This window comes from Aquarana catesbeiana, linkage group LG03 (genome assembly GCF_042186555.1).
Source record: "Aquarana catesbeiana isolate 2022-GZ linkage group LG03, ASM4218655v1, whole genome shotgun sequence".
NCBI lineage: Eukaryota > Metazoa > Chordata > Amphibia > Anura > Ranidae > Aquarana > Aquarana catesbeiana.
The window spans coordinates 592,258,613-592,279,682 of NC_133326.1; positions in this window are offsets into that span (position 1 = coordinate 592,258,613).

The window sequence follows — 21,070 nt, forward strand, 5'->3', positions numbered from 1 at the left end:
ACCTTCAGTCCACAAGGCCCTACAAATGTTCAACAGAGTATCGTACTATAAAATAAATGAATCTAAGTCCTATATCTTAAACCTAGGAATAACACCTCAGGTTAGTCACAAACTAGAACAAAATTTCCCATACATATGGAAAAAAGAGGGAATAAAATACTTAGGCATTATACTAACCCCTAAATCAGAAGATCTATTATCAGCCAATTACACCCCCTTTCTGAAACAGCTTCCCGACAAACTAAAAATTCTGGCTAAAACTGAACTCTCGTGGCTGGGTAGACTTGCAGCTTTCAAGATGCAAATTCTACCACAGATACTCTACTTATTTAGGACCCTCCCAATACCGTTACCAAATTCTTTCTTTAATTCCCTTCAACCCATAATAAATAGATACATATGGCAAGGGAAGAAAGCAAGATGTGCATTCACTAAACTAATAGAACATAGGACAGCAGGAGGGGTGGGACATGTACACATGCAAGACTACTACTTTGCAACCATATTAGCGCAATCAAGAAATTGGATGATATCGGAGACGAATCTGCCTACATTGTGGGCAGAGACAGAAAAAATCCAAATAAAAAATAAATCATTGAAAGACTTTCTCATGACAGCCCATATGAACTTCTCCCTAGATGCAAAGCTATCCCCAACCATACTAGCAACAATAAGAGCATGGGGTTACCTTAGAAATTACCCAGACTGGACGGGAACAGTGGCTCCACTTAAGCTCCAGATCTCCGCACTCAGCAATATCATTCCAGATATTAACTTAAAGATATGGAAGATGAAAGGTATACAACATATTGAAGATCTAATAGAGGGTAATTCCATCAAAACATTCAACACGTTACAGGAGGAATTTGGCATACCACACACAGAATATTACAAATACGCACAGATTACTCAACTCCTGAAAAAACACCCCAACATATTTACCAACTTACCAACAAAGATTCTCCAATTTCTATCACAAACTACTACAAAATTAAAAGGGATATCAACTTTTTATCTGGGTCTCCAAGAAAAAAAGGTTTGCACAAAATCCCCAAACATAATAGCCTGGGAAATAGAAATGGGACAATGTTACCCGGCAAAAAAATGGGAGATAACTTTCAATAATATTTACAACTCCACCAAAAGCACCAATCTTAGGGAAATGCAGCAAAAAATATTCCATAAGTGGTACCTCACACCCAGTCGCATATCTAAAATTTATCACAACTCCTCTCCTGAATGTTGGAGACGATGTGGGGAGTGCGGCACGTTATCTCACATACTATGGAATTGCCCCAAAATAAAACCACTATGGAGGCAAATAGAAAGTTTAATAAGAAATTTTTCGCAACAAACCCCTCCTTTAAGCCTATCAATGGCAATACTATCAATGAACCTAGATTCTATTCCAAACCAATCCAGAACAATAGTATCACACATATTGCTGGTAACCAGGCTTACAATCCTTAGACACTGGAAGGATATAGAACCCCCATCCATATCAGAAGTAATAACTACAGTCCACAACTACGGTACATATGAAGTTTTACACGCATCAGCTATAGGGAACTATGAGAAGATAACTAAACTATGGGCACCATGGAACTCATGGTACTCAAAGCGATTGATTTACTGAGAGAGAGATAAGCTGATTTGAACCATCTACCCAGGGGAAGCAATAAGGCTGTCGGGTCAAGTTTTATTTGCATACTTGTTATTTTATTTTCTTCCTTATTTTTCTACAAGTTATCTTAAATAAATACTAAGACCAGAAGCACTTTACCTACAAAGGTACAAGAAAGTATTAACTTACCAATACAACAGTAAAGTATTTGTAGTAGCTAAAAGCATTAAGAGCAAACTATAGTATATATGGCTCCATGTCGGAGGATGCGACCATAATGAGAGATCGCTCAATCCAAAGATAGAGGGGCCATGAATATATACCACAACAGGAATATTACATATACTCAACATAATGTAAGATACAGCTATTGAAATGAGAAAAAAATGTGTAGAATGCTACAGTATTATGGAAAGAAAGTTAACAATACACAATTGTATGTATCATATCTTGTACAATGTTCAATAAAAAAATATTAAAGGAAAAAAAAAAAGGGAAGGAAAGCCGTTAATTCTGGTGGCTCCCGGCTTGGTCCAGATGATCTTGGTATGCGGAGATCGTAAAGATGGCAGAAGGAAGACTTTGGGTTCTTCCGCTGTGCCCAGATCTACTCTCACAGGGTCCAATATTCCATCCTGCCTTACAAAGTCTGAATTTGATGGTTTGGCTGTTGAGACCCACATTCTGAAGAGCCGTGGACTCTAGAGGCCAGCCCTGTCCACTCTGGTTAATGCTAGGAAACCGGCCTCCAGGCTCATCTACTACAGAATCTGGAAGGCATATGTTTCCTAATGTATTGTATTTCTTTCCTCATTCCCTAATTACCATGATTGTAATATACTGTGAATGTCCCCTTTGTCCTCATGCATGATGGATTTTTAAGGGTTTTTTTTGTCCTTAATACATATTTGCCTTCACTTACCTCCCCAGCATGCTCTCCTGGGCCTATATTCACCTCGTGTAGTCACTTAACAATGTATTTTGTCAGCTCCATAGTAGTGCTTTACCCTAAATACACCCTAAAATGTGTAAAATTGTGATTTGTGTTTTAAATTCAGGCAGAGTGCCAGATTTTTTTTTTTGGGTCCCAAAATCATTTTGAACCCTCCCTCCCCCCAACTGCTAACTTAGCTGATACCAATCCTCTATCTGCTGACTTTGCCAAACCCATACACACTATACCCACCTCTTTTGCGGTCAGAATTATGGATGGATTCTCCAAAGCATGTAGTGCAAGGGCCTGCCTGAATAATTTCAAATGATAATGTTCAAAGTTTTTGTATCCTATTATTATTATTATCTTGATAGGTAATAGCAGAATGTAAAAATGTGCTAAAATGTGTACAGTGTGTATTTATATCTTTGTATTATAACACTTCTTACCTGTTGAGTGGGCTGCCAATAGTGTAAGTAAGGAGGGGCTGGCCAAATTAACACACATTATTTATGCATTCATTTCTCAATGAAGTGGAGAGGGTTACCTGTACAAAACATCTCCCCCCCTTAAAATTTCAAAAATGGCCCATTAGAGGGGGGGAGGAATCTGATAGGTGGACCTTATACCTTTGTCTTAAAATACTCCCTAAAATAAATGTTATACTGATGTTGGCCAAGAATGTTTGTGTCTAATCTGCTTCCCATGTTTATGTGCAAAATGATTATTTTTTTTTCTTCTTTGACTCCACAGTTTTCTTCCAACCCACAGGAATGTCAGACTGTGGCCTCCCACTTTGCCCAGCGGTGGGACTTTCCTAACTGCGGAGGGGCAATTGATGGGAAACACATCCACATTGTCCCGCCACCCAACTCGGGGTCATACTATTACAACTACAAGGGGTTCAATAGTATTATGATGTTGGCGGTGGTGTCGGCTACTTACGAGTTCCTGTATGTGGACGTGGGGAATAATGGCCGGATGTCAGATGTTGGAGTCATCGCCCAGATGGAGTTCTACAGGTGTCTCCAGAATGGCAGCTTGGACTTGCCACCTCCAGAAGACAATGCGGAAGGACTCCCATTCGTCTTCGTTGTGGATGAAGCGTTTGCACTGGGGGACCATCTTATGCGGCCATTCCCTATGAGGACCCTCACCCCAGACCAGAGGGTTTTTAATTACCGGCTGGCCAGAGCCAGAAGAGTGGTGGAGAACACATTTGGAATAATGTCTAGCCGGTTCCGCCTATTTCTTACACCGATACACATGGCGGAATATAAACTCAATCACATCATCCTGGCTTGCTGTGTTCTCCACAACTTTTTAAGGGGAAATTCTGTGAACTATGCTGGTTCAGTTGAGCCTGAAGCCGGAATTATTAATCTCAATGAACCAACCCTGACAGCACTTGAAGCTGGCCATCCTGGCTTGCCCCCCAAGAGTGCCCTCGAGGTCCGTCTAAGATACATGGAATACTTTGCGGGTAGGGGGGCCTTCAATATGCCAGACAATGTCTGAGACATTTTTTAAATAAAAAAATATTTTAAACTGAACAAATATTTGGTTTGATTTACTGCTTGGCTTTCTTTTAGCTGACCCTGACTGAAATTTGGGGAGTCCTGAAAATGGCATGATTGTGTCAAATTAGAAAGCACTGTTGGGTGTTATTTACTAAAGGCAAAGACACTTTGCACTACAAGTGCACTTGAGACTGCACTGAAACTGCACTTGTAGTGCAAAGTGGATTTGTCAATGAAAACACCAATTTTACAACACAAAAATGCTTTTGAGCATTGAAAGAAGAAGCCACATTATGTTTAATCTCAATCTTTTTAATCAAAGCACAATCACATGTGCATTTATAAAAGGTTTTTAAAACAAACCAACATGTTTGTTGTATAACATTTTTTTCGGTGACATTAAAAGTTAAAATGTCCTTTTTAAGGTAAAACAGGCATGTTTAAAACCAACAAGAAATACACAAATCTGGAACTTACAAAGTTCAACTTTTGTAGAACTTGAAAGCAATATCAGACATGAGTATTTATAAACTGTGTTTGATATTGCGTTCAGCAGATGGGGTGAAGTCACCCCTGGAAAAGCAAAATTTTGCACACAAATTGCCGAATGTCAACATATGCTGGCTGCCATCATGGGGGATCAATGGACATGTTTTGTGGGTGCAACCCTTTCCTCTCAGCTACTTGATTATTGAGGAAGGGGTTGCACCCCCAAAACACATACATTGATCTCCCGTGATGGCAGATAGCACATGTTGACACAGTCTGTGCATCTTCAAAATTTGGCTTTTCGAGAATATGTCAAAAGATGTGAAAAAAAATTTTGGGAAAAAAAGCAGAAAAAATGAGGGATTTCGAGGGGTTTTAAACTCTCCCTAAAACATCAATGATGTTTTTCATTTTGTTTTGAACATCATTGATGTTTTACTTGATGTTTTTCAAGTCCCTATTACATCCCATGATCTCCCCAATCAGGATCTGAGCACTTTGACTGGTGAAATGACCTTCATCCACAACATCACGATCACCTAAAATATAGAAACAAAAACACACCATGTACTATAAATATGCCAGCATCCATCTCTTACCTGAGCCTGTGGTCGCAGACACTCACCTGTTGTGGTGACAATTTCCACCAAGTCTCCCTCCTCCTCCTCCTGTTGGCTTTGTGGCATTTCCTCTTCTTCATCAGGTGGTGGGTCTGTTGTCTCCTCTGATGAGTGGTGTCCTCCGAGTCTTTTCTCCCCTATGTAAAAAAAAATAGGTATACTTAGCACACAGATATTTGATAACAAAAATAGGAATATGAAACATTGCTTGGAAGTGGGGTACAATTGTCTATTTTGGCAGAGTTCCAAGATGAAGAAATATTTTTTTCCTTTGTCAAGCTTGAATACTTACCTGTTTTGTACAAGCTTCACAGATGGAGTCACCCCTATAGTATACACTGGAGCACCTGTGTGGGCCCCCTAATAAAAAGGGTGTTCTGGTGTCCCACACTAGTGCTCCAGCGTCCAGATGTGTAAATAGCTGCTGAGTGTCCTCTCCTTACACAGAATCTAGTTTGCATTTCTTTCTAGTTACAAACCCATCTAGACAACAAAATTATTTTAAGAGAAGTAGGCCAGAAAAAATGTATTGAAATGCATCTGGACAAAACATGGTGTTTTATTGGCCGAACAAACAATGTTTCCTACGAATGAATAATGTGTCCATGAACATGAAAGTTGCCATTTTAAACTGTACAACAGTAAAGAAAAGCACATGGAGCAGCACAAATGTAATAAAAAAATTTTCTCCTCCGGGATAGTGACGTTTCTGGCTCTAGCCTTCCCTCCTCCTCCTCCTCCTCGTTGCTGTAATTAGCACGCACCTGTTGTGTCTCCGCCATGTGCTCTTCCCCACTGCACCGAATGAGAAGGGGCAGGGAATAGACTAGAAAGAATGTCAGGGGCGGGCGGAGTTTCACGCATGCGCAGAGTATATAAAGCGTAACACGCGTGCGTAGTACGTATGATCTGTGAGCGGAGGAAGGAGTATCGGAAGCGTCAATCGTGATAACGAAGGTAACATTTAAACTTGGCCCTTTACTGCTTATAGATTGAGGCCTATATTGGGACAAGATTAGGAGAGTTTAGCCTGACTTTAGGATTTGTCTTGTGTTGTGTCTTGCAGAGAAAATGGATGGCTTCAATGACCACAACTTCCTCCCTCTGTTCATAGACAAGTACAGCGAGCTGCTCTGTCTGTGGCAGGTGAAACATCCACATTATAATCATAAACAAAAGAGGCAGGCAAAGCTGGAGAAACTGCTGAAGTTAGTGAAGCCGGTGGTCCCCACAGCAACCATCCCCTGTTTAAAAGCCAAAATTGATGGCCTGAGTAGCACTTATCTTAGGGAGTGCAAGAAGGTCCAGGATTCCCAGAGATCCGGAGCTGCAGCAGATGACGTTATGTTCCCAGGCTGTGGTACTATGACAGACTGCGATTTCTGACAGACCAGACTGAAGTCAGGGAATCCCTCTCAACCCTTCCTTCCACTTTTCCTTCCACCCTATCTTCCACCCCAGCTGAGGCTTCCGATGTCCAACCTGGGACTTCCAGCCAAGAAGAAGTGGAGGAGCCCAGCTGGAGTCAGGTATAGCATTCTTATACAGATTTCTGGTCAATAAATAAATGATGTTTACTAGATGTTATTATTGATCACTAATTGCTGATTTAATAAAGTGTTTTACATATCAATAGGCAGTAGTGGGCAAAAATAATTGGGACAAGAATGAAAAATGCTGGGTTTAGAATGATAGTCTGTTATATTTGGTAACATTCAATTTGCAACAGTCATGAGATGAAAATTGTGTGCGATTGCTGAAGAAAAAACTTAAAAATATGTCCCTTTTTCATACACAGGAAGACCTCAGCCAGGAGGAGGCTGTGGAATGTGGCAGCCAGGAGGAGGCGGGGGTTAGTGGCAGCCAGGAGGAGGTGGGGGTAAGTGGCAGCCAGGAGAAGGCCAGGCCCAGTAGGAGCCTCACAGAATCATAGGTTCCTCCCCTCTGCCTTCCCCCAGGAAGGGGAGTAACATGGAGGATTCAGCACTCAGGCTGATTTAGGAAGCTTCTGCGTCCCTCAGAGCCACCCCCACTCGTGAAGAGGCCTTTGCCTCCATGGCTGCCACCAAACTGCAGGACATGCAGGAGGGCCAACGCCTCATGTGTGAGGAACTCATTTATTAGACATTAAATAAGGGGTTGAGGGGCGAAATCACACCCAATACCCACCTGAGTGAGTTGCATCATCCTCCTCCTGTCACACCTCCACCACCACAGACACAGCGTGGAAGGAAGACAAGAGAGTGATGGCCTGGGTTCAGTCTGGTCTGACAAAAAATGAAGGCTCTTGTATGACCACAGCCTGGGGACATACATGTCATCTGCTGCTGTTCATGATCTCTTGGACTTCTGGACCAGATTGTACTCCCTTATATATGGACTCCTTAGGCCACCAATTTTGCAGTAAAATAGTTGATGTGTGCCCTGGGGGCTAATTTCTGCTGTTTCTCCAGCGTTCCCTTCCTCTTTATTTGGTTAGGACCCCTTAATACATCTTTTGTTTGTTTTATTATACTCTCCTATGTGTGTTTTCCTTCAAAAAGGACAGTTTGTTTGTGAGGAGGAAGGTACATTTCAAAAATACAATGTGAAATTACCAAGAGACATCAACACCAAACAATCTCCTTGAGATTAAATAATACAAGATAATAATGGTGTTGTGGTAACTTGACATACAAAACACACCCAAAAATATTCTAGAGTTAAAAAAAAAAAACAGGCGTTAAAAAAATCCCCCAAAAATTATTTAATCTAAAAACATCAAAAGAATTTTTTTTGGTAGATGTGACAAAAAAATATATTATATTGATGAAATCACGATAAATAATAAAGAAAGAAGTTTGTGAATATGAGCAGCAAAACAACTTAATTCTTCTAGCATTATAAAGAAAAAGAGAGTGTATTAAACAATTTAAAACATTGCAGCCTGATGAAAGTGCTTTATCCATTCCGAACGCTAATTTTACCAGACCCAGCAGTTCTGTCTTGGAATTTATTCTGAGCATGCGTGGCACTTTGTGCGTCAGAATTGTCCACACACGGTCAAATTGACCGTGTGTGCACAATTGACACGATCGGAGAATTGGCACGATCGGATTTTGATGTCGGAAAATTTTATAGCCTGCTCTCAAACTTTGTGTGTCGGAAAATCCGATGGAAAAAGTCCGATGGAGCCCACACACGGTCAAAATTTCCAATAACAAGCTCCAATCGCACATTTTCCGTCTGAAAATCCGACCATGTGTACAGGGCATTACTCTGAATACAATAGTGGCGCTACTATTACTTATGCATTCTGGGTTTGGATCCTGTCTACTTGATACATTTATTTAACTTGACTACTTTTCTAATGTTCTGATTTGATTTATTGTCTTGGCTACCTTTTGTAAATAAAGAATTTGAAAAAATTATCCTGTATTATAATAATAAAAATAATAATAAGGCCTCCTGTACACTGCTGCTGGTAAACGGACGTTCAGAGGCAGTTGGCTGCTTTTTTGAGCTGCCCCTGAACTCTTACAATGTTATCTTATCAGTACATGTACACAGGTTCGTTTAATGTCGTTTTTAGGCAATTGAGTTTAGAAGCCTTTTTTGGAAAGCAAAAAAATGAGTTCAGACGCTGAGTTTAGAGGCATTTCAAGCGCTAAACGCTTCTAAACGCGTCCAAACGCGGTAACTCGCATTTAGCTATTTACAGGCTTTTTACATATTTGGCTAGTTTGAAAAAGAAAAAAAATTGCAAACGCGGCTAAACGCAAACACAGCTAAACGCGGCATAAAATACGGCAAAACAGACGTTTTAAACATGGGTTACTATCTGTCAAGTTAAAGCGTTCAGGAGAAGTTGTAAAAACGTCCCCGTGTACATTAAGCCTAATACTAATAAAACCTTACAGAAGTTTTGACCCTTCCCAAAAACAATAATTTGGCTTGAGTTTAGCTTTAAGGCACACTATATTTAGGTCTTCTTAAAACATCTCAACAATAGCAAAGAGTAAAGTGACCTGCTTAATTTGTGGTGTGTTTTAGGTCCACCTATGCTAACTATATGCTTGACTTTAGGAAGATCTGAATTTAGAGACTTGTTTGACATTTTGCAGGTAATCGTTACTGTAACAAACATTTTAGAAGTGAGACAGTTTCCATACACATGACTTTTACCCAGCAGGATATGTGAAGCCTTTCAAGCTCATTTACTTCTGAACACTTTGAATAGTCAAAATACATCAGCTGAAGAGATTTAATCTACTAAAATATTAATTTTATGTTTTAAACAAAGGGCGAGTCAAGCAAATATTACAACATGAAAATTTTGTAACTATTCTTTCTCTGGTTAAGTCTAAATTCTGTGTGATGACCCATTATGCCTCTTCAGTATTGGCTACAGCACCAATTTTAGTATGGCGTATGTTAGCTGAGCAAGGGAAAAGTCTGCTGCCTGTGTAGCTTTGCTGCTGTGCAGAGGTCCTTAAAGTTTAGACAGCCTGTCAAGATGTTATAGGGCAAATATGGCAGTCAGAACAGGGGAGGAATTGTTGGAGCCCTATGCTGGTTCAGCAGCTTTATCCTACTGCAGAAGTCTTATGACTTGGCCTTTTCCTTCCTAAAAAAAAAAGTCTGTGGATGTTTGCTGTTATTTATATGAAGCATTGACACTCAGAAACAGGAAAACAACTATTCACAAAGCATATTAATTACTTCTTTTGACATTTTCTTTTACCCACATAACTTTTATGACAGCATGCCTGACTTTCAAGTATATCACCACCATTTTACACCTTTATGACATATTTGATACTTAAACAATGACAAGTAAACACTAATTAAAATTCATTTCATCTGTTGTTAATTATGGCTGTACAAGCTTTTGAAGCATCAGTTGCTCACAATGTACTTTACTTCAAGAAGCGCCTTTAATAGGAAATGAGCTGGGACCTTAAAGTTTTAAATGAATCAATGGCTGCAGGCAAAAGGGGCCAGATCTTATTTAAAACTGTTTTTTTTTTTTCATAATAAAGTCCACTGTCTTTTGCTGTCTGCAGTTGTTTGACCATGCCCAACATTCTACTATTACATCATGTCAATTTAATTGATGTACATATTTCCTACTGGTACAATGGATATTTCAGCACTCTGTAATATGTACAGGCAGTCCCGAGTTACGAACACGTTAAGGACTGTAGGGTTGTTCGTAAGTGAAAATTGTTCGTAAGTTGGAACACTGCTTGTAAGTGTAACTTCCGCCTGTGCAAGGATGTGGGATGTTCCGGCGTCCACCTGTGGAGGGATGTTGGATGTTCCTGGCGCTTCTGGGGCTCTTCTGGCCATGCAGTACATGAAGTACTGCAGTGTGGAATGTGGCAAGATAGCTGCTCGGAGGTATCCAGGACCAGCGTGGGGCACAGGCAGCCGGAATTGAGGCCGTTCGTAAGTCTTGGACTTCCTGTAATGTAATAATGATCCATATGGCTAATAAATACTATTAAAAAATGTCAAAATATAAAAACAGATCAGAAGGTATTCTTTATATTTGGTTTGGGTGCTATACACTATTATTTATCCATTGTTGTTATATTACTGGCTAAGGTTTCTTATTTTATTAAATGCATTTTTTAACTAAACACATTTCTCTTTCAAATAGACTCAAGCAAAACAAAAAATTATATATTTTATTGTTCTGTCTAAAAGTAACAAAATATACTGTAGACTTACAAAAAAGGATGGTGTTACATTAAAGTGGTGTTCCGCCAAAAAAAATAAAAATAAAAGCCAACAGCTACACATACTGCAGCTGCTGGCTTTTAACAATACACTTACCTGTCCTGAAGTCCAGCGATGTCGGCACCACAGCTGATGTTTCCATCAGCTGTCGGGTGCTGCTGCCACCATTGTGGGTAAGGGTACTCGGCAGTGTAGCCTTACTGCTTCAGAACATTCTCCAGAGCATAGCCAATTTTTCTCTGGAGTTTTCACAGGCTTCTGTAGCAGGGAACCACTTGAGAAAGGGGGTTATTTGGTCCCTTGAAATCCCAGATGTTCTCTTTGTTATACCAGGGTTTTGGTAAATACTTTGTTGTACTTTATCTCTTTAATTTGTACATATGACCATTCATGAGTTTTGGTTGCCTCCTTCTTGACTTTTTATTTTCCATAGTGATATACTGTACTATAAATGCTATATGTCATCTATCACTATGCACACTCTGGTATAAACGTGTATGAACTATATTCCATAACTACAATCATTTATATACTGAAAAATGTTTTCTTGGTAGTAGCCTTCCAGTCTCAGCTTAGCCTCAGCTCAGCCTTCCAGTCATATTCATAGTCTTCAGGAAATGGTTAAGGTACGTTTTATTTTTTTTTCTTCTAACGGGTTGTTTTTTTTTTTTATCTTTCATTAAATTGTAGTCTCCATAGTTATCCGATTAATCTTTTTAAGTTGTAATCAATAGGTGGTGGCAAATAAATGTAAAACACTGCCCACTTTATGAGAACAGAGAAAATGGTTGTCAATGTCCATAACAAAGGTAATACTTCCAAAATACATTGCTGATCTGGATATTTCTTCATTCATCAAACTTCCTGTTTTTATGGTTGAATAATATAATGAACTACCATGTACCCCTTTTTGGGGGTTAATCCTAAATATCCAATCAAGTATTGTCTTGAGATTATTATCCCAAGTCACTTTGCAAAATTATGCATTTGCTACTTCCTTTAGGTTCAGTTTTCCTTCTCCTTACTGTTGTAATATGTTGGCCAATTTATGTATAATATTGTATTGGAGTATGGGTTGAGCAGAAATTGTCCAAGCCAACTCAATTTTAAGATAACAGTTGAAGATCCTTTGATGTGCTAGTCTCATGCAAGTCTACCTAGGGGTGTGAGGTATGGGCTGTTAACCTAATTGAACATTTCAAAGGGTACATTGTTTAAAGGACCATAGAAGAAATATTTATTGATGGTAATTAGACTTGAGGGGGTAACAATGGGATCAGGGAATGTTTTGGGTTGGCCTAGCGGAGGCTCCCTCCTGTGGGGCTAATATATCAGGGGGGCTTGTTGATATGCAGGAATGTAGGTATTCCAAGGGCTCAAAAGGGTGTTCTGTTTATCTAATTAATATATCTAAAGGGGACTTGTTGATGTTGATATGCGGGAGTGCAAATTGGGGTGGTTCACGGCTGTTCAAGTCCTAAATTGAAACGGCCAATCAAATTGCTCAGCCATTCAATATTTAGTGAATATAACATGGCATTCAGTCTATAGGTTTGGTAAGTGAGGCTTGTCTGTATGGGGGAGTGAGGCTCGTCTGTGTATGAGTGAGGCTTGTCTGTGTATGCACACTCGGACCTAAGACATGGGGTTCTGAATTATATTTCCTCTGTCGGATTTCTTTGTCATCTGTGGACTTTGGACTTTGTTCTGTGTTGGAAGTCAATAAAGTGCATCTCTCTGGAAGAATTGGGTTGCTGCGGAAGAGTACTTACATCATCATTATATAATAACCTAAATATTAATTATCATATCACACTATATCCACCCAATATACCCGATCACTACACTGGTGCCGTGACCCGTTCTTTGAACTTAAATTCGATCACTACACTGGTGCCGTTCAAGTGACCAGAAGAGCATTTTCGGACTTAGTAACAGAAGTCGGTGGTGACAACAATCCTGTGAGGTGGACAGAAGTCTGATGAAGAACCAAGAGCTGTGCTGTGACTCTAATGTCTGGTTGTGACATAAGAGAGTCTGATCTACAAATTTAAACAAGTTGGGAACCCCAGAATTATTCTCTGGAGATTGGAAACAACAAAAAAAGGACTGTGTCGTGTACCAGAAGACCCGAACTGGAATCTGAAGGAGTAACTAATGCGGTGAGTAAAATATTTCCTTTTTTTTAACTATTAGTAATATAGTCAAAATGCTTACTCAGTGTGAAGCCAGTGTCAGTTCTGATAAAGTTAACAGATGGGTATTAAAATGTATTAAGCGCCATGGCGGTCCTTATGAAATTCCAGAAAAATGTAAGCAGACATGGACGATGATGAAGGAATTTTTAGAGAAAAATATTTTTGATAGCAAAATTTCAGAAAGTAAAAGAAAAGGTTGCATTATACAGGGCTTGTTATCTTGCTGTTTAACAATGGAAAGTTCTTTGAATGGTAAGGTTGAGGAAATTACCCAGTTACAGAAGGCAGTTGATAATAGCAACAGTGTTTGTGAGAGGTTACAAAACCAATCAGACACCGAGACAGTAAATTTAAAATTGCATGCGGTTACGATTGGAGAAGCTTTACTTGAGAAATCTAAACATTGTGATGAATTATCAGAGGAAAATGAGAGATTAAAATTAAGAATTATGGAATTAGAGAAGAGATCTCAGGAATGCAGATATGCATCAAATCTTGGATTCAGCAATCTGCAGAAAACAGAACCTCATATTAAATCTGATAATTCATTACCAGCTGCCCCCACTGTGACTACCACAGTTTATAACAATAATAATAATACAGGTGAAGTTCAGCTTGTAATGAAGCCATTGAAACCAAAATTATTAGACGCAATTCTTAAAGAAATAGGAATGGTTCCATACCATGATTTAAACAGATTTTTAAAATGGTTTTGTGACGTGCAGCAAGTCAGAGATATGTACAATCTCAACCCATCTGACTTAGAAAGAGTTTTGCAACATTCTGTAGGAAGTGGTCTTTGGATGAGAATTAAACAAATCTGTATTCAGCCTCTGAGGACAAGGGACATTGGTCGGTAATAATCTTGCATTTGAGCGTGGTGGCTTGATACATATGAGTATGTTTCTAGATGCTTTGCATGAAGATATCAAACAAAATATTTTATTAGTTACCCCAAATCCTCATGATTTAAAAGACATATTGTTGAGAGCAGACCATTTATGGAGAAAGTCAAATGAGCAGGCTGTCAAAATTGATTTAGCCACATTGTTTAGGACAAATACTGAACATAAAGATCAGAAGATAATATCCTATGATAACACCCAGAGAGGACACTCCGGGTCATACATAGGTGATATTAATATGAAAAACAGAGCTGAACAAAATAATAATAAGAAAAGGTCCAAGACTTGGATACCGTTTTCTCAGTTAAAACAGAAATATGACCACCTGAAAATTGAGTATGACAAGATGAGAGGGGAACGTGATAAATTATTACAGCAGTTGAAGGGGGTACAGGGTGTCATGAATGTACAAGATGTACATTCTCCAGATCTGTCTTTGAATGCAGATGACACTTGTCTAGCAGTGGGGGTGAATTAGCTCCAAACTGTAAATAGTGTTTTGTTTTAACTTCAAACAATGTTTAAGGACCTTGCTAATTAGTTTTGTTGGAGAGTTTTTTTGTCTTTCAGATATTGAAATTTAAATGACGGTGAATAGCAGAAGCACAGTCTGAAATTGCTGGCTAGTGGGGGAGAAACGCTGAATAGACAATATATCACTATACATGGAATTATAAAGTATTCATGGACTCTCTCGAAATTCATCAAGCAATGGACCTTTTTTTCTTTTTTCTTCAACACCCTAATTTTTAATTTTTCTTTTCTTTTTTCATCAACGCCCTAATTTTTAATTTTTCTCCCTTTTGCTGATATCTTTTGCTTTTCATTTTTTATTTTCTTTATGTTTTATTTCTTGAACTTTATCTTAAAACCAAAGAGAAGCATTTTAACCTAAAATAATTTTCATAACATCTGTACATATTACATAATGCGTATTGATCAATATATTTGACATCTAAGGTGAGATGCTGCACAATGGCTTGGCATAGCATAAATTTTAGTATGTTGGGTGGTTTTCATAAATTTATAAGAGGGGTGAGTGAAATTCATCACTCTAGTCATGATTTGAAACTTTGTTGAATCAGTTGTTTATAATATGCTAAAGGCTATGACATATATGGATGAAAAAGACCTTTCTACCTTTCATGGTGAAGATACTGGCAAGAATTTCCACTGCCGCTTTGTCTGGACAGAAGATCTGATAAACACTGATGAAAAGCTGATTCTATCTGAACCATTGTGTGGGGGTATATCTGTATGTATATGTTGGTATACCATTAAGGTGTAATTATGGACTGACTGATCCAAGTAACTGCTTTATTGAAGGCAATGAGGGGTCGGCCTACAGCAAATTACAAAAGCAAATTGTGACTGGCAATCAACAAAGATGGACTCATGAATGTCAAGTGCAAGGAAATAGTTTTACTGCCATATCCAAACCTTTTTGACCTTGAAAGTGAGTGCTGGTACATTGATGGTTTTTCTTACTATAAAGATGAAAGTAGAGTGTTTGCGTAAAAGTATCTTTAAAAATGAAAAGCTTGAGCCTGGAGATGAGAGAATCCTGGACTTATGTGGATTGGAGTTCCCAGAGCCTACCAAGTTTACGTTCAGTGAGATGGTGAGAGATGTGATGAAGTCAGACCGAAGAATGGACTGTGACATCAGCTCGTCTTTGCGCAATATTCAAGATCTTGATATGATATAATAAGGCCTAACAGCTATATGGGCCACTGACGTTTACCAAATCCTTTTCCAGTCATGATCTAAAAGTTATATTATCTAATAACTGTTTCATGGGGATATTTTAGAGGCTGGCGAAGAGAGATGTAACCAGTTTCAACTTCATATTTTATATGAGCCATTGTAAAGCATCCAGTACCTTAAATCGTAATGATATTTTTTGTTGTTTGATTTATGGGTCAGTTCTAGTAGTTAGAACCGACCCAAGTGGGGGTATATGTTGTAATATGTTGGCCAATTTATGTATAATATTGTATTGGAGTATGGGTTGAGCAGAAATTGTCCAAGCCAACTCAATTTTAAGATAACAGTTGAAGATCCTTTGATGTGCTAGTCTCATGCAAGTCTATCTAGGGGTGTGAGGTATGGGCTGTTAACTGAACATTTCAAAGGGTACATTGTTTAAAGGACCATAGAAGAAATATTTATTGATGGTAATTAGACTTGAGGGGGTAACAATGGGATCAGGGAATGTTTTGGGTTGGCCTAGCGGAGGCTCCCTCCTGTGGGGCTAATATATCAGGGGGGCTTGTTGATATGCAGGAATGTAGGTATTCCAAGGGCTCAAAAGGGTGTTCTGTTTATCTAATTAATATATCTAAAGGGGACTTGTTGATGTTGATATGCGGGAGTGCAAATTGGGGTGGTTCACGGCTGTTCAAGTCCTAAATTGAAACGGCCAATCAAATTGCTCAGCCATTCAATATTTAGTGAATATAACACGGCATTCAGTCTATAGGTTTGGGGGAGTGAGGCTCGTCTGTGTATGGGAGAGGCTTGTCTGTGCATGGCTGGGAAGACTGAATTATATGGGAAGACTGAATAATATGGGTCTCTGAATTATATATCCTCTGTCGGATTTCTTTGTCATCTGTGGACTTTGGACTTTGTTCTGTGTTGGAAGTCAATAAAGTGCATCTCTCTGGAAGAATTGGGTTGCTGCGGAAGAGTACTTACTAATTAATTATCATACCCACTCTACATCATATCACCCAATATCCACCTAATAGACTCGATCGCTACACTTACCTCTTTCAGTTTGTTTTGCCTCATTTGAAACACTATTTTCCTTTAATCTAGCTTATTTTTATAGAAAAGTTAATCCATTCAGTATCATGGATCAGTATCATGGATCTGAACACACAAGTTCTTATCCCCATGTTCAAAGTCAGGTTCAAAGTAGTTTTCACAGAAAAGATATCCATAAGTACAGTAATTGCAAAGATTTCCACTATTGTGGTGTTGTAATGCTTAGTGTCCCCTGACAGCATACTGTAAACAAAAATCCTTGTTCTGTGTGGAAACAGCTGTCTCTCTCCAGATGTCCAACAGCCCCTTGATGAGTCAGACCTATAGCATTGCAGTTAGGAGAATGCATGCTCCCTGCTGACTAGAACTTTTCAATCATATCTGACTCTGCAGGGGTGTGTTGGACCTCTGTGAAGAAACTACTGCTTCCACACAGAAAGCAAACTGGCAGGGAACAGACTTTTCTATTTAGACTGTGGCTGTTTTCCAAAGTAAACAAACTGTAAGACCTTTTCGTGCACATGTAATATAGCAGATTTTTTTCCCCTTTTTTATCATTGTACTCTACCTAATCCAACGCTGATAGTCCATGATGCTTTTCTGTGGTGCATCTGCACCTTGTTAAAAAGGAAAAAAAAATAAATTTATATACACCATTGGCATTTCTTCACTGTCCAAAGTTTTAAGTGTCTAATACATTGTGTTGGTGCTATAGAAACCTATAAACAATCCTTAAATCTCTATTTTAATTTTAATTTTAAATGGTCTTTACATTTTAGTCATTCAGCAATGTTTCCTAACTCATGGCTTATTGTTTTTGTGTGTCATTGTCACTCACTGATCGATAAATTGTAAAGTCACTCTATGCTGCCCAACCTTTCACTTTCTGTAGAAGGCAAAACCCAAATATAGATAATTTATATGTTAAAACTAGTTCTGTTTTCACCACTATGAGCCTCCCTAGAGATACTGACCAGTGTTGCTGCTATACATCTATAAACAAATTCTTTATTTTTTTAATACATCATCATTATCATCATCACTGCTAAGTCCAAGAAACTTTTAATTCTGATAAGCAAAAATAATCAAAAATGTTAATAAAAAATTAAAATCAGTTTATCGCAATACCCGAAGAAGAACACATGTTCCTACAACAATTTCCTCTGAACACATTTCTAGATATGCAACCCTTGTTTAGCAGGGCTAAGAATTTAATTGACCTATGTTGGGTCTTGGTCTGTACAGATTTTTGTTCCTCCTCTGTTGTTGTGCTGTTGGCATGTGTGTATGAGGGTAATTGTAATTTTGTATTCTTTTAGTCTTCAAAAGAAGGTACCAACCACCTTGTGCTAACTAGATAGTCTTATTCTCTCCAGTCTGAAAAGGACTGCGGCAAAAACTCTAGGACTACAGATCAAACACACAGTGGCAATTGCATACATTTTTTTTACTTCAAAGCTTCATACACAGGAGAGTCAGTGTCAGAAGGGCTTTATGTGTAGAATATGAAATAGATTGAGCCTTGTCTGTCTAATGATTCTGCTTTGTTCACTCAGAGTGTGGAGATAGTGTCACACATTGCTAAAACAATTTACTAGCCTAGCAATCAAGGTTCCTTTCATTTCAATGGACCTTTATACTGTAAAACCACATCCTAAAAGGAGGTTTTGCACCAAATTAATGCTTTCTTCATTATAATCAACAGTTTTGCAGCAATAATAAACTAAGGTAAGCTGTTTGATGGCCATGTTTTATCCATGCAGATGGATGTGAAAAGCAAAATGCTCCACAGACACTCATAACAAGCACAATCATTTCTTTAAAGAAATTATGTATAAAGATGGCTTAAAATGGAAGGCGCATGCGCGGCGGCTCCTAAGATGGACGCTTGATCTAGGAGCTCCGTCCCACTCCGACTGATCTCTGCTCCTCACAGCTGCCTACACCCCGTGATCTCTGTATGACCTAGCTGGCTGAACAAAGGACATCGCCCAGATCACCCAGATAACCGACAGAGCCAGGTGACAGAGAGCAGATTACCCGGGACATAGCCGCTCAGCCCAAAATGGCAACCAGGCCTGAGACACGATCTGCAGCCAGAGCCTCACCACCCGCATACAGCATGGATTTCACCTCTCTCCATAGGCGCCAACCTAATCCCAGAAACGGGGGACGGACATCGCCCTGATCACCTCTGTACCAAAAAGAGCATCCAGAGCAAGGGTACAAAGTGCTGATACTGCAGCTAGATCCCAGAGCATCACAGCCCACAGATGGTGGGGATCTTCCCTTTCTCCACAAGCACCTAATTTACTCCCAGCCACAAACTAACAGAGGACATTGCCCCAACTCACCTGATGTCACAAGGGGCCGCCAGGAGTGACCTGAGGTCCCAATTGACAGTGAAAGGGACAAAGTCTGAAAACTACATAATGACAGCTGTACCTCAGGTAACATCTCAGGCTGATCTAAACTCCCAGGGACTCAGCCTGCTCCCAGACCCCCCTGTACCTAATCAACACTTGGGGACACTGCTGAATAATCCCCTTACTGGTCAAATCTCGCCATCCTCCACTGAGTCCCTTATTGGGCACACTATGGAAGAGATGCTGCACTCCCCTCTGACCCTAGGCAACATGAATCTTCCTCAGATGCATCCCCCATCTAACATGACCCCAGAACAACACGCAGGTTTTGCTGAAATGTTCAGTAAACTAGCGGACCTATTAGATCGTGGCCTCACCAACATAGCAAATAAAATTGCTAACAACATTAAAGGCGACTTCCAGAACCTAGGCGAGCACATGGAGGCCATTGAAAATAAGCTGGATTCCACTATTTCCAAGACCACTCAGAATACGGACCGTATACAGGACCTCCAAACACAATTGGACTAAAGAGGTGTCGTCCCAGTGGGCGTTATAGTATTTTAGAGGTAAACCCCCATCCCAATTACTATACAAAACCAAAGCACACTCCGCAGGAGTGCAACTCCTCTAACGGGACTTTTATCGTAGGGTCACCTCTAATGAAGGTAGGAAATAGTAGAATTTATATAAAAAATTATTATATTTATTGAAATATCCATATAAAAATCATTGATATGACCTAACAGTACATGAATTAAAATGGATGCATATAAATGAGGAAGAAACAAATCTATGAGACAATGACCAATTGTAATGATACAGGTAGATATATCATGGAGCGTGCTGGGGGGATGACACCGTGCGCCGCTATGCCCGGGGATATCCATACAGATGCCTCACGTCCTCCCTCCCCTAGACCGCCCCTCACTGTGTCCATCCAATCACGGCACTTCAGCCCACCGCAGCAACATATATTTAAATTACCCAGGCATTGCAGCTCTCAGCTGTTTTTGACACCACACAGACGTGCATCGAGGAAGGAAAGTCAGGCAGGTAAACCCATGGATCTTTCAGGTTGGGATGATCTCTGGGAATCTTTAGGTGTTTGCTTTCTATTGATATACACTATTTCTCCTATGTGCTCTATGTTTGCAGATAATTTTGGGCTCTTACCTGACAAGGGAACTTTATGCTCCCTTGAAATCCTGCCTACTTGATACTGGTTACTAGTTACCTATTCTTCCCCCTCTGGCGTCCTGCTTTATGGATTGGGCTTCGTGATTAGATCCCTTTCTACTCAAGTTCATCTCTTTTAGGTACGTGTCTAGGTTTTCATATTTATAATTTTTGGTGGGTCATATCATTCAACTTAAAAATCCCCCCTTTTTTGAAAATGTTTCAATTATACTAGGCTTTCTATATAATATTCTTATCATCGTTTTTTATTATTTATATTCCAGTGGTATTGAACCCTCTATTATTTAGCCCTACCACTTGGGCTTTGATAAGCTTCTTACCGAAGGGGTGATGGTATCTGGTCTTTTGGGGATATCCTTTGTGAAGTAACCACAGCCCACCCTGGCATCTTACCCCTGTGACTTGTCTGGTCATTTCTTTTCCCTTGGATTTTGGGTCCTGGACCCCTGTGTGGCCGTGACGGATGGCACTTTTTTCTACTGGATGCTGAGAATGTCCATGGAAACTTTCATATGAACTTGGGTGATCAGTATATATTTTATATACACATATTTAAAATTAACAAGTGTTGTAATCAATGTCAATGATTCATGCAATGTAAACTATAGACTCTCTGCTGTTTTTGCTGTGAATGTTTGAGATATGTTTGTCCACTTACTCCTGTTCTGCTTCTGTTAACCTTTTAGATGAAATAATCATCCTGACCAATTGTCGTTAC